A 15980-nucleotide genomic window follows, 5' to 3' on the forward strand; every position below is an offset into this window, starting at 1 on the left:
CTGGCCTTGAATTTACAGAAAGCTGCCTTCCTCCGCCTCAGAGTGTTAGGATTAAAAGTGTATGCCACCATGCCTGGCTTACAGAGAAAATTTTAATCTTCACTTTAAGATGGAGAGATTTGGGTGTTCTCTAGTTTAATGATGGTGATAAAGCAAGAAACAGTGGAAATGTGGTTGAAAAACCATATCCTCCTTGATATAATGCTTCAATCACTATTGTAGTTATCAATGCCCTTTTATTGAATACCTACCATATGCAAAGAACTCCTTAGTAATGAGAGAACAAAGACGTACATGACAATTCTAGATGTTGACAAAGTACTACAAATCCAGACAATTCTAGATGTTGACAAAGTACTATAAATCCAGAGATCACCTTGGGTTGGTTAGATCTGTCTAGAGATGAACACACTTATAATACAGCTATTTGGAGGGCTACCCTTTCTGGGTCAGGGTCAAGAGACAGACTTCTTTGTAATATGTATCATTTGGCTATACTATGAGGTGCATATCTTGCTATTTCAAAAATAAAGCATGCTTTACCATTTGAAAGCATGAGAGGACATGATGTTCAAGTGAGTGCTCTAATTAATAACCTTTGTAGGAAGTCTACTCTGCAGACATTCTTTTCAGGGTCAATAATTTAGATTTGGGCCTCCTGACTTTTTCCCACATCACAGTGGCAAGAGCTCTGCTGATGTTAGCCAAGGTTTTACTGTGTTACCTTTTTTTGATTCCCCTACACCCTACTCAAGTTGTTATAGGTTTTTTGTTTTTTTGTTTTTTTTTTGAAACCCTCCTTGGTTTATCCTAAACTGAGAGTGATGTTCTCAATTCTAGGATTGACATAGGTCCTCACTAAACCAAGTACATTCTCATCTGGGACAGTGGAGAAATGCTGACAATGAAATAAACAAAATCAGTTATGGAATTTTAAATTTTACCAGGTGTGGCAATGACGTAGTGTTTATGTCAACAAACCAAGAACAAACTTGCTGGACAGGGATGCATATTTAATAGAGAAATTTTCTCTCTAGGAATTATTTTAAAGCACTGCATTAGACAACCAGGGCTCCCCATCCCATCCATTCACACATCATCAATGCTAACTGGACTCAGAGGCTATTAATAATAATGATAATGGTAGTAATAATAGTAAGAGTACTAACAATAAGAGAGTATGAAGTCAAGAGGGAGATGGGGTCATGTGCCCTGGAGGAAGAAGGAAGGAGGTAGTTGGAGGTGGATAGGATCAAAATACATAGGATACATATGTGAAATTTCTAAAGAATAAAAAGCATCTTTAAAAAAAAAACACTGCATTGGAGATTCAGGTCAACGGGTTAGAAAATGAAAACAAAAAACATAACAGAAATAGATAAAGTAATAGGTAAAATATAGATCAAACAGCATTATCAAAATGGTAATTAATGCAGGATGCTAGACCCCTGAGAGCTTGTTATACTATTCTCTTCATGCATTATTGAAAATTTCCAGACTGGAGAGTTGTGTCAGTGGTTAAGAACACTTGTTCTTGTAAAGGACCCAAGTTTGATTCCCAGTGTCCATATAGTGGCTCACCATCTTCCTGGGCATCAGGCACACATATGATATATAGACATATATGCAGGCAAACCATTCTTACAAAATAATAAACCATATATATGTATAAATTTATAAAGTTATATATACATATATAATTTCCATAATAAATGTTGAAACCTGGTTCTCTCTCTCTCTCTTTTTTAAGAGAGAAAGGTTTATTTTGGCTCTTACTTGAAGGGTACAGTGTGCATCATGGTCAGGCGTCAGCTCATCAGGAACTTGAAACAGCTGGTTATATGGCATCCATAGCCAGGAGGAGTGTGATGAACCCTGCTGCACAACTAGCTCTTTCTCTTACTCAGTTCAAACCCAGGCCAGGAAATAGCGACACCCTAATTTAGGGCAGATCTTCCTATCTCAGCCTCAAGAAATCCCCCAGAGGCATTTTCAGAGGCTATTTTCCTAGATGATTTGAGGCCATGCCACATCAAAGGCTATTATATACCATCACAAATTCATTCCTTGACAACTTGCCATTCAAGAATGAAACCAGGATCTCTATCCTTTTCCTTAGATGAGATATAGTTTGCAAATATCTCATTATGGGTAGGTGTAAAAAATTTGAATTTCAAGTAAATGGGATTTTTGTTTTGTTTTGTTTTTCTGAGACAGGGTTTCTCTGTGTAGCCCTTGCTGTCCTGGAACTCACTGTGTAGACCAGGCTGGCCTTGAACTCAGAAATTCGCCTGCCTCTGCCTCCCAAGTGCTGGGATTAAAGGCATGTGCCACCATGCCCGGCTGTTCATAAATGGGAATTTTAAGGATGTGTTTTAAGTATGACAATGTGGACACTTTTCTGTCCTATATTTTTCTGGCAGAGAGAAAAACTGATAAGCAAAATGTACAAGTAAACTGCATATAATATTTTCTGTTTAACTGTTTTGACAATCTGCCTGTGAGCATCTGTGAGTGGATGAAAAAGGGGAAAGGAGCCTGTGAAGGGTTCAGTGGGCAAAACCCTAGAGCTCCTACTGTTTCCATAATTTCTGCTCTTCAGAGTCACTCTGTTCTCAGTGAGCTGATCTGTTAGTGTTCATAGTATCTCCACTTAGTTTCTCTCTGTCTCTCTCTGTCTCTGTCTCTCTGTCTCTCTCTGTCTGTCTCTGTCTCTCTGTCTCTCTCTCTGTCTCTGTCTCTCTGTCTCTCTCTCTCTCCTCCCCCACCTTGGCCTCACCCTGCCTCCCTCCCCCTGGCCACCCTACTGGTCCCTATTGTTCTGTAACTCACTGTGTAGACCAGGCTGGCCTCAGACTCACACAGATCTACCTGCCTCTGCCTCACAAGTGCTGGGATTAAAGGTGGATGCAGCAAGCACCTGGTTTGTTTTTGCTTTGTTGTGACAGTGTCTCACTCTATAGTGAAGGCTGGCCTGGAGTTCACTTTCTATCTCCAGTTGGCCTTCTCCTCAAGACAATCCTCCTGCCCCAGCCTCTGGAGGACCAGGATTACAGATATCAGCCACCAGGGCTGCTTCACAGCCTTTTGTTTGTTTGTTTTTGTTTTTGTTTTTGTTTTTGTTTTTGTTTTGCTTTGCTTTGTTTTTCTGGAAATAAAAACTGGCAATGGAACAAATTTATGCATAAGGATTGCCATTTGTTTTAATCATTTTAGAAGATTTGGTTGCTCCCACAGAAGCCTGGGAAGCAAATATTATATTTTCTTCTGAAAAACAAACAAATAGCACCCCACCCACACAAGTTGTAACCACAGGAAGGAAGGTTCTGTATTGGTTCTGCTTCAGCAACTCTTTTGATTGTTGAATACTACAGAGAATTTTGTAAGCATTTCCGAGGAATCAATGAATATAAATTGAAAGGCATACTTAGCTTGCTACTAAAATAATCTTTTATTTGAGGCAAGTAGAGAACAATAAGGAAAATCTGAGTGCAAAGTTCTGTCGCATACTTCAAAATAAGAGAAGATGAAAATAAAAGCCAGAGTCTAATGTCTGTTGGATCAAGAACTTGCTTTGTTTTCTTACAATAGTAAAAGCTGGCAGGGCTTCACCTACAGTAAAATATTTCCTGGTATAACAATTTGGTTTTCTCTCTCCCTTTGGTAAGCCTATTTTATTGATGTTACTCTTAATTAATAGCTACTAGATAAAGCCACAAGGCAGAACATTAAGAAGGAGAAGGTGAAGCTTCTTTTTTATGAAATAGGAAAACATTGTATTTTAAAAAGTGTAGTGCTAACACGGGGACTTCGATTCACCAAGATGTATGCACTATGAAACACAATTTCAGCTCACCAAGATAAAGTTACAGTACCTACAAGTGTACTATAAACTGTAAATAGTGACAAGAATAAGTATTGGTTAAAAAAAATAGTTGAGTTGATTTCTGGCATTTAGAAGCATCCATGCTTATGGCTGGAGAGATGGCTCAACAGTTAAGAATCCTCCAGCACCCACATGGCAGCTCACAAGCATCTTTAACTCTAGTTCCAGGGATATGACATTCTCTTCTGGCCTCTGAAGGCACCAGACATTCATACAATGCACAGGCTTACATAAAGACAAAACAAAGGTACAGGTTTAAAGCAGCAGCAGCAACAACAAAACAAAAACTCCCAAAACAAACTAATAAAAACTCCTTATGTCTACCTTCTTATCATGAATCAGAAATAAGGACTCCATATTCAAATTATTTCTCTATTAGATATTTGCAGGCTATAACTGTCCCCTGAGAGGCTTTGCCAGCACTTGACTAATACAGACATGGATATTCACAGCCATCCATCGAACTGAGCCCAGGGAACCCAATGGAAGAGTTAGGGGAAGGAGTGAAGGAGCTGAAGGGGACTGCAACCCCATAGGAAGAACAATATCAACTAACTGGACCATCCAGAGCTCCCAGGGACTAAACCACCAAAGAGTATACATGGAGGGACTCATAGCTTCATCTATCTATCTATCTATCTATCTATCTATCTATCTATCTATCTATATTAATTAGAGGATTGCCTTATTTGGCATTAATGGGAAGGGAGGCCCTTGGTCCTGTAGAAGATTGATGCCCCAGAGTAGGGGGATGCTAGAGGGGTGAGGCTGGAGTGGGTGAGTGAGTGGAGGAGCTCCCTTATAGAAGCTAAGGGGAGGAGGATGGGATGGGGACTCTGGGGAGGGGAAACTGGGTAGGGGGACAATTTTTGAAATGTAAATAAATTAAATATCCAATTAAAAAAGATATTTGTAGGCAAGCCTGGTAGTATAGGTACTTGGAAAGCCAAGATGGGGAGATTAAAAGTTCAATATCTGCATGAACTACCCAATAAATAGGCAATTTATGGAGACCTTGTCTCAAAATAATAATTTACAAACATGGCTGGGATATAGTTTATTGGTAGAGCTCTTGGCTAGCATACGCAAGGTCCTAGGTTCCATTCCTAGTGCCATCCCCAAAAAGTGCCATTTATAAATATTGACTAGGATATGGGACTTGGTGATTAGCTTTTACATTTAGCCAAGTTAGTAGCATAAAAGTTGAAAGTAGAGGTTCTGGAGTCATCCTGTTTGGGTTCAGAAATCTGTCTTTATGACTCAGTGACTATATTATCATCGGTGAGTTTTTGAATCGTGTTGAGGTGCTGACTCAACTTCCTCATTTGAACAAAAGGAATGATAATAGGGTTATTGGGAGAATTAGATGACATCACTTGACATAGTAATGGTTCAAAAGTCATAAGCAAATACCTGACAATGACTTACCTTCTGATCCCACGAAGGGGCACAATACAGTAAGGAAAGAGCTAGAGAAAATTGCTTTGAAAATGGTTTAAGGGTTTACAGGATATAACTATCATTTTGCCACCTACTTGGGAAAGAAACTGGAGAATAGGAGGTGTGCAACTACCAAGCCAGCAGGACAAGGTGGACTAATCAGAACATCATTGTGTTTGAAACAACAGTAATTAGGAAAGATGATCTCAAGAGAAGATATGCTCCTTTCTCTAAAAGCAACTAAAATGGTCAATAGCACTCATTTGGAAGGGGTTGGAACATTATGAATTATGGAATCTCAGCAGTTCAGTTAGTCATTACTTGGGACCTGCAGGCCATTTGAAACTAAAGTTCAGTACCAAACCTGATAGAAATTGAGGCTGAATCTGAATCAGGAATGAAGTCATTAATCAGAGTGACTTTGAATGTCCTATTATTTTATTAAGCTCAGAGGTTAACATTGAGTCAATTACTCTAAGATGTAAATATAAATCTCCAATGCATCCCGATTCACATTAGTTTTCAAGTGCTGTATTCAGTCTGCCTCTCCACATCACACATCAGGATTGAGCCGTGATTCAGAAGCAGCCTACCGATGATTCATCCTCTGTTACTGTTTGGATGGGTCACAACGCCCTGTGTGGGTTGACAAGGGGGCAGAGATGCCAGGACTTCCTTTAACATGACATCTCAGAACCCTAGGTACTAGAAAATAAGTCTCAGGATCCAGGTGAAGAACCTAACAACCCTTTTTCCCTGGTGCCTGAAAGGACCTAACTTCCAGTTGTTCCCTGGAGGAGGTTTCTATGTGCTCAAAGGAGGCTCCTTAGAGATGTGGTGGCTTCCTAGGTAGCACAAGATACTGCCTCTAACCTAGCAGAACAGTCTTTTCTTTCTCAGATTTTTCTGGTCTTTGATGTGATAGAAAGGGAAGTTCAAAACAAAGCACACTGAAAGGCATCCCTTACAAGTCTCACTTGCTGCCAAAACCCATCTAAACAAGTTCATGAACTAACAAAGCTTCTCTGGGAATTTTCCAGTTGTCTCAGCTGCCATTTTGAAATTTATCTTTCAATTTCTCTCCTTTTGATCTCTCTTTGTTTCACTGGAGCCATTCTTTATACTCTACCAAGTGCCTCTGTTCTCTGGGACCATAACCCTTCTGTCTATTCTGACAGCTTAACAACTGATTATAAGGCTCACCATTTGATTACACTCCAGGACAGTTTTCCTCTAGCATCCATACATACTGAGAGCATCCCAGCCTTGGGGAGTTTTACATTCCTCCACAAGTCATGCATCTAGGTCAAATCAGTCATATCCACAGACAATTGAGACAAGAGGAATTTCCTGAATTTGAGTCACGAAGATCAAGTCCTTGACACATTTGGTTCAGCATTCAAATCAACACCATCACAATATCTTCCTCCAGGAAACTAGACCTCAACAAGAGAAAGTTTTTTTTATCATTTCCTGGTTCAATGGCCTTTGTAGTTGTCTTTCCAGTTTTTTTTTTGTTGTTGTTGTTGTTATTAGAGTCCAAATACTAGAGTCTGGGACATGGAAAACTACTTTGTATACCTCTATCCATATCTGTGCCTAGCAGAGCATCCAGTCCACAACAGATTGTTGGTAAATTATTTTTGAGTTATCATAGAGAAATAATATATCATTGAGGTAATATTTTGATAACATATTTTCCATCCTTGAAATAAAGCTGGCACTATATTTTATGTATTTACAGATTACTGGCCTAGGGCAGTGAAGGTCAGAAATGTATATTAAGGGAGTTAATTATTGCTGCCTCACAATCCACTCTAAATGGTTTTTAAGATAGCAGTGGTGTATAATGCTTACAAGTCTACAGTTGGCTGAGGGTTGGCTGGTCAAGGTGGGGCTGTGCTAGGGAGGCTTAGCTCTGTGTGTCTCATTGCTAGACATAGCAGGATGAAAGAGGACAAAAGAGTCACAGAAGAACAAGAGGAAACATGCAGGTCTCAAACTGACACATGAAAGCCTCTGCCCATCCTTTTGATCAAAGGAAATGATATAATAGCCTCTTTGGAGAAACTCAAAGCCACATAACAAACAAAGGATATGCTACTGGGTTGGGCCAGCAACTGAGAATACACTACAGAGAGGGTTGCAAACCCCACCATTATCATTTTAGAACTCCCTTCCTCCAAATGCTTACCCACTTGGTTCTTACTACTTCTAAGAGGGTCATGGTGATAGAAATGAACATTTGCTATACTCAAGTAAATGTGACTCACATGAGAGCAACAAGGCATATTAAGACTAAGCAACTTAGTCTTAATATGGTGTCTTCTCTCTCTCATCCCCCCCATTACCCAGAGAATACAAAGAAATTAGTTTGCTTTTCCAGAGAGGTGGGATTATCTTGAGTTGAAATTTCAAGCCTCATCTAATATCTACTTGATAAAATAACTATGGAGCTTTCCAGCAAATGCCAAAATTTGCTTAATCACAATCTACTGATGGCCTTTAAGTATTTCTCCACTGGAATTTTCCTAGTTTATGTCAACTTCCCCTCAGTCACCAAATTAACAAAATTATCTTTCTGGGTTTTGAACTTACAATGCTAATCTATAAGAATCTTTCCTAGGCTGGAGAGATGGCTCAGCAATTAAGAGCACGGACTGCTCTTCCAGAGGTCCTGAGTTCAATTCCCAGCAACCACATCGCAACTCACAACCATCTGTAATGGTATCTGATGCCCTCTTCTGGTGTGTCTGAAGACAGCTACAGTGTACTCACATACATAAAATAAATAAATAAATCTTAAAAAAAAGAGAGAGAGAATCTTTCCTGAAACAATTTAAAAAATGTAAGGAAAGCTTATCCCCAGAGAGTTTCCCCATGCATGGTTGATATTTTGAATGTCACTAGAAGACACAATGTGAAACAAACTCAAAGTACCTTTAGAATCATCTTGTTTGAGCTTTGGCAATGATATAGTTACCTTGCTTCTGGTAGCAATTAGAATTTCAAGCATACCAAAGAAAATGTTTTCCTTCGCATGCTCAAATTCAAAAGCCCTGTGCTCTCTGTGAAACAAGCAAAAGATGGCCTATGGTGACTAATTAGGGGCTGGATGTTCAGAGGCACTCCGAAGAAATTGCCAAAACAACTTTCCCGTGAGAAGTGAGTTTATTAACATCTTGCCTCATTTGTACAAACAACTAAAGAGCACTTCAGCTCCAAACTGTCCTCAGGCTCTTCCCTGGAGAAGGACACTTCTGCAGTAGCACATGAATTTCAGGTAAGAGCTAATAACATAAGAGTTGTCCTTTAACAGACAATCAAGTTGAAATGTCTGTCCGCTTGGCTCTCTCTAGCAAGTTTTACTTCAGGAAGATGCATGAGATTGAAAAAGAGGGGTTGATGCAATAAAGATCCCACTTATGTTACATTTATAGCTGATCCCAGAGAGACTGCTGATAGCACTCAATAAATGGTCCCCTTCTTTCAGAGCATTTGGTGTCGATTACTGATTACACACAGGAAAACAGTGACATCAGGAATCCAGTGATAGTACAAACAGCACCTGTCCAGGCCTGTGCTTGAATACATCCTTTTGGTACAAAAGATATATTTGGTTCTGTTGATTCAAACTTCTGGTATCATCCCCCAGCAGAGAGAATCAGAACCAGTCAGCTCTTATGTTGATTTTCTTTTTCAGTTCAATATTTACAAACCTCTTCCCATGTGCAGCCACAAGGGATGAGACAACCCGATTAATATCCAGAAGAGATTCCATATAACCTGCCGCAGATATAGAAAGAACCCAGGCCTGGGAGTCCAGGCCCAGCCAACAGCAGTAGCTAACTTTTAATTAGTACATTTTATGGTGCCTGGCACTGGGCTGAGCTGTCTGTGCACATTAATATATTTCATCTTTCCTGACAACCTGATAATGCGGGGGCTGTTGTTGAATTGTACCACATTGAGCCTCACAGTTTGCAGATGACACCCTTCCCTATGATATCACAGAGTTCCTAAATACCAAGTGTGTCCTTGAATCATCATTTTAGTGCATGGGCTTCCTTTTTTGTGTGCACAGATAAAGCATCTGAATGACATCAGTGAGTCATAACCTTGGCTGTAAATGAAGATCACTGGGAGTGCTTTAAAAGGCACTCCATTGGGGGTTTGCCATACACAGAGCATCTTATTTGGTTCTCTAAGTAGCAAACTGAGATCCCATGGAGGAAATGGAAAATGCCCACTCTCATGGAAGAAGAATTGAGGCTCAGGAAGTTTGCTAACTTGTCTACCTATAAAGTTCATACCACTCAAGGTTCAGGCGTTTCTATCTGCCACTTTTGAGCTTTGAGTCACTGAAAGAATTTCTCCTAATTACTCTTGCCCTATTTTGACTCAGGACTGCTCTTGTCTTCAGACCCAGCAACACTGCCCAATTCCCCCATCCTGCTGCTCCTCCTATTGTAACTTTAATTTTTTCAAAGTCTGCTTTTAATGATGGTTGTTAAACACTTTAGCCTCCCTTCTAGCCTACCACCCACCAGAGGTGGTGGGAAAGAAAGGATTTGGGGGAATTGGCCCTGTTTAGAAATGGTTCTCCGGAACAACTCCCATCTGAGCAGTCAGGAAATCAGCAGTTCAGGTCACAGGTCAGCAGTGGCAGCCCAATCCAATCACAAACAGTTCACGGATACCCCAGCACTCTAACTGGTTAGGTAGGGATGGGATAGCAGCAGCATAGCAGCAGTGGTGGTGGTACGACCTAGCAGGAACATCCAGGTCTCAGTTGAATTGGCATGAGTCAGCAGGAGGAACCAGGGCCAATAGGAATGCCAGAAAAAAGTTCTCTGCTGTGCCTCTCTCAGCTAATCGAAGATCAGAGAAGAAGCCAGACCAAGAAGCCCTTTGCAAGCCAAACAATCTCCTCTCATGCTCAGCTGAGTCCTATTTATACTTCCTCCAAACATCACATGTCCTCATGGGTTTCGCCTCACCACATGTCTTGTCTCAGCACTTGAATCTGTCTCAGCTGACATCACTCTGTCAGTCAGCCTGAGTCTGTGGAAGCAGCAAAAAAAAGCTACAGTACACCACCAGAAGTTTTTTGTGTGTGTTTCTCTCTATGGAGTCCTGACAAATGGAGCACAACTACACAGTGTAAAATGGACCAATAAATGCATGTTGTTAGAGAAGAATCCTTCATCACATGTCCTTTCAGAAGCTTTAGCAGAACATCCTTTCACATGTGTCTGCTTCAGCCAATTCCTTCATGAGTCTACCTTAGCCTGTTTCCACTTCAGCAAAATGTTCCTTCATGTGTTTGTCCCAGCAAAACAGCATCCAACACAACTAACTTTCCAAAGAATCCTTAAGTTTATACTTCACCCTCCACCTTTTATTTTTTTTTTATTAAGTAAAGATCCTAGGAAGCTCAGGGTGGCTTGAAAATCACTGTGTAGACATGGCTTTTTAAAAAAAGGTTTTGTTTTACTTATGTAAATGTGTGTGTGTTTGTATGTTTGTGTGTGTGCACACGCGCGAGTGCGCATATGCATACGAGTGCAGGTACCTGTGGAGGTAAGAAGAGGGTTGTAGAACCCCTCTTCTGAAGTTACAGGCAGTTGTGCATGCCAGATATGGGTACTTGGATTTTGGAAGGCCATCAAGCATACTTAACCATTGAGCAATCAGTTCAGTACCTGAAATGACCTCTTAAGATAGCCCACAAGTCGCTCCATGAAGGGTGATTCTTCACTCTCATTCCTTGCCAGCTCCCTCTCCCTTCAACCACTTTGTTCAAAGTATGTCCCCATATCTTTTTCTTCACATATAATTCTTTTCCTTCCCAAAATTCCTTTTTTCCATTTTCCACTTTCCACACCCCCAACTTAACTGCTTCTCCCACTAACATCAGGGTAGACATCTTATTTGGAGTCTCTTGTGGTTATGATGGGAATGGCTTTGCTCTACTCTTGTTTATTTTCCAGAACTACTCAGTACCCTTCTTTAAGCTAAATGGTTTGAGGATAATGGGTAAAGAATGTGGAATATATATATTCAGCCATCAAGAAGAATAAAACAATGCTGTTTGCAGGAGAATAAATACAACTGGAGAGAATCATGTCATACAAGTTAAGTCAGACTCAGAAAGACAAATATTGAATGTTTTCTCTCATTTGTGGATCCTAGATTTATAGACATAAAAGTTTTCATATTACATGAAAATAAAAGCAAAAGTGTTCAGGGAAACAATGGGACAAATGGGAGCAGGGAAGAGAAGGGGATGAAGGGGGAAGGATGTGCTCAACGTACAATGTATACATTAATGAAAATGTCCTTATAAAACACCTTCAATACAAACAAATCAATATGAAACAAGCAAGCTCCTCCTCCTCCTCCTCCTCCTCCTCCTCCTCTTCCTCTTCCTCTTCCTCTTCCTCTTCCTCTTCCTCTTCCTCTTCCTCTTCCTCTTCTTCTTCTTCTTCTTCTTCTTCTTCTTCTTCTTCTTCTTCTTCTTTGCATTGGTGTTTGAGGGTGTCGGATTCCCTGGAACTGGAGTTGCAGACAGTTGTGAACTGCTATTTGGTTGCTGGGAATTGAACTCATGACCTCTGGAAGAGCAGTCAGTGTTCTTAACCACTGAGCCATCTCTCAAGCCCTCCCCCCACCCCCACAGTGCTTTTTTTTTTTTTCAGAAGATCTCATGAAGCCCAGGTGGGCTTACAACTTGCTATGTAGCCGGGCAGTGGTGGTGCACGCCTTTAATCCCAGCACTTGGGAGGCAGAGGCAGGTGGATTTCTGAGTTTGAGGCCAGCCTTACAGAGTGAGTTCCAGGACAACCAGGGCAACACTGAAAAACCCTGTCTCAAACAAACAAACAAACAAACAAACAAAACAAAACAAAACACAATTTGCTATGTAGACAAGGATAACCTTTAACTTCTGATACTCCTGCCTCCACGTCTCAGGTAGAGGGATTACAGTTGTAGACTACCATACCAAGTTTATGGTATACTGGAATGGAACCCAGGACTTTGTCCATCCTAGCCAAACATAGCACTTACTGAGCTCCAACTCCAGCACAAGTGCACCTTCACGATGTAAAAAGTCGATTCTCTGACCCTGCTTTGTCCTATGCATTGCCATCCTCTTCACCCAAGTTAAAATCCTAGTGAAAATAACCAAGATTCCACTTCAGAATCCTTCAAACTTATCACAATGAGTTTCTTGGCAGAACTTTAGAGTGCCATAAGGCCAGGACTGTTGGGACTCACACCTACTCTGAGCAAAGGGCTCTCCACGACCTGAGTTCCCGTTCTCTGATTCACTTCTAGGGTCTTCTTTCTCCCCCTTGTTTCTCCCCTTTGCTCTCTTCACTCCAACTATGCTGACCTCCCTGCTGTTAAAAGAAAACAGACTCTTCTTTGCCATAGGGCTTGGGAACTAGCTCTTCCTCTTGGTTCCTAAGAATACCCACTGCTAACTCATTTACATCCCTTACTTCTTTTCTCAAATTTCTCTCTTTAAGTGAGACCACCCTGTTTAGCCCTAATTTATGTCACAACCTATCCTCTACCATGTCTAATCTTCAAATTCCTTTTATTTTTATCTTGCTTTTTAATTTTCTGTAGGACTGGTGCTATCTTGTTACACTTTATAATCAGGCTATGTTTTCATATTTGTCTAGTTTCTGATTCTAGAAACCTAGGTCCCTGAAGAGGTCCCCGTTGCTTTGCTGTGTTTACTGTTGCTCCGTAAGAGTCTAGATTCTAATCAACATTGTGACATTGTGACATGGTATCATTCACTGACATAGTTGATCTTATACTTGAGTTTACAAAATAATCTCAGAAAGCCCATGGTTTAAATCAGTGGACTATTTTGTGTGGGGCTGCATGCATTCATAGCAATACTGGACTGCACACAGCCAGGTAGGCTGCAAGTTGGACAAGCCTGCTTTAGAATGTGCTAACACACACTATTTGAATCTTGAATTAGAACTTAGGGTGATATGGCAGGAATGTGTAGATTTCTTTGAGCATCTTCTCCTGCTCTGTTCTGCATAGTGTTTGACATTTGGTGTACTGCTGTGAGGAATTGCCAGGCATGTTCCAAGGGACTTTTTTTTTTTTTCCTGGCAAATGTGCAACAAAGTACCTAAAGACATTTCACATTTCCTATTATCTGTAGATGACTCAAACTAAGATGTTATTTTCTTCTAATCACCTTGCATTATCTTCAGTGATACTCTGCAGAAAAGAAGTGAAAAATAATGTTTGAAATCTCTGCCTTCTATCCTACCTGTGACTCAGATGGGGATGGGCTTCTTATGCACTCCACTGTCTAAATTTAGTAGAGCAATCAGACATGGTTTTTATGATGGCAGAATTTGATTCTCTTTTAATTCTATCTTATCCTCCTTCTCCCTTCATTCTTCACATCCTCCTACATTGCTAAGCTTTCATCATGGATTGCCTGACATCAGTGTTTTTACATAATGAAAAAGACTTGTTTCTCATGAAATAATAACTTCATGGTTTAGCTCTTAAATTGATCTTGAGCATCATGCATGAAGGTCAATAAATCATCTTGATTAAACTCTTTTTCTACTTGTCTGTCCTGAAAAGAAGTCTACTGGATCAGGTTGAACCATATGAAATTGCTATTCTTGTAAGTCAGAATGGTTGGACGTTGATAGTTTCATATGGTTGCACCTAAATATAATGAAGAGTTTCTACCCACCTCCCTTTAGCAAGCAAACAATTCCTTTAAAAAGAAGCAAGCCTGAAAGGTTGCAGAACAAAAACTCTCTCGAAAATGGGGTGCTAATCCTACGAAGAGCCTTCATCCAGGCTGATCACCATGGGTCCTCTGAGCAAGTTGAGGCCAAGAAAGGTTGACAACGGTGGAGAAGTAATTTTATAAAGCACCATCTGGTGATCATTTACTCTTGATAGAAGTGTTTCTTTGCCCCTTCACAGATGTCCACCCATATGTTCTTTCTCTGAGCCTTGTCACATGCCCTTGTGTTCCCTTAAGGTCCTGTTTACCCACTTACATATTTTAAACACTGCCATGGAATTTGTGTAGATGTTGGCTTCAGGTCATCTGCCCTTTCATACCAAACAACATGATGTGCTGCTTGGATTTCTATTCCGATAGTTTCCTCCTCTCACTATCTATTTGGGCCAGACATCACTGATGCTATGTTATGATTATCTTTTTTTAAAACATTGATTTGGTTTGTAGGGGTGTTTTGCCTGTGTATATATCTGTGGACCACTTGTGCGCCTGGTGCCCATGGAGACCAGAAGCAGACATCAGCTCCCTTGTAACTGGAAATTTCACATGGTTGTGAACCACCATGAGTGGTGGGAATCAAACCCAGATCCTCTGGAAGAGCAAGCTGTGCTTGAGCTATGACTCCATTGTCTATGTTCTATGAATTTGTTATAAGTTGTCACCACCACATATACTGGTGTGAACAACTGTTTTATGATGGTCAAGGATTCTGTGGGCCAGGAAATGAGGCGAGGCACAGCAGAGGTGACACTGATTCATGGGGCTTCAGTGGGAACATTTAAAGGCTGAAGTTGCCAAGTGTGGTGGTGTACACCAGAAATCCCAGGACTTGAGGAAAGGTTTCTGAAGTGGAAACTCAAGGGTTCTTTGGAAAGTCAGTAGTGTTGGGTGGTGTTTTGCTTGGGTAAACATGTGAAGGAACGTTTAGCTGAAGTGGACACAGGTGAAAAGCTAAGACAGACTCATGAAGGAACGGTTTGCTGCAGTAGACACAGGAGAAAAGATGTTCTGCTAAGCATGTGAAAGGACATGTGATGAAGGATTCTTTAAAGTTGGGCTCCATTTGTTGGGACTCCATAGAGAGAAACACACCAAAGGATTTCTGGTGGTGTGTGGTAGCTTTTTTTTTTTTTTTTTTTTTTTTTTTGCCATTTTCACAGTTTCTAGCTGATTGGCAGAGTGACGTCAGCTGAGACAGACACCTGTGCTGAGGCAAGACTCGTGGAGAACTCATGGATGTTTGGAGGGATATAAATAGGACTTGATGTACAGTGATGGAGGCTGAGTTAGGCTTGTTTATAGAGCTAGCTGTGCAACACTTACGGGTCTAGGGTCCAGTGTCTGTGCTGATCTTTGATTCGCTGAGAGAGAGAGGAACAGCCAGCCGAGAACTTCTCCTGGCATCCCCACCCCCACCCTGCGGGTCCCTCCTCCTGCTGACTTGTGCCAAAGCTGATGCTTGGCTGTTTCTGGTGAGTAGTGTCACCACTGCTGATTCATGTTTGCAAGCCAGATAACTTCAGTGAATTGTTTGCAAGTGGATCGAGCTGTCACTGCTTACCTGTGAACTGAACGGCCAATTTCCAGATAACACAGATGGGAGTTGTTCCAAAGAACCTTTCTAAACAGGTCCGATTCCCCGCTACCCCATCTTTTCTTTTCCACTACTTCTGGAGGGTGGTGGACCAAAAGAGAAGTTAAAGCGTTTAAGAAACATCATTAAAAATAGAAATAAAGCCGGGCGTGGTGGCGCACGCCTTTAATCCCAGCACTCGGGAGGCAGAGGCAGGCGGATTTCTGAGTTCGAGGCCAGCCTGGTCTACAAAGTGAGTGCCAGGACAGCCA

The sequence above is a fragment of the Mus caroli genome, unplaced genomic scaffold, assembly GCF_978045245.1.
Source record: "Mus caroli unplaced genomic scaffold, Mus_caroli_1 scaffold_5, whole genome shotgun sequence".
NCBI classification, from domain to species: domain Eukaryota; kingdom Metazoa; phylum Chordata; class Mammalia; order Rodentia; family Muridae; genus Mus; species Mus caroli.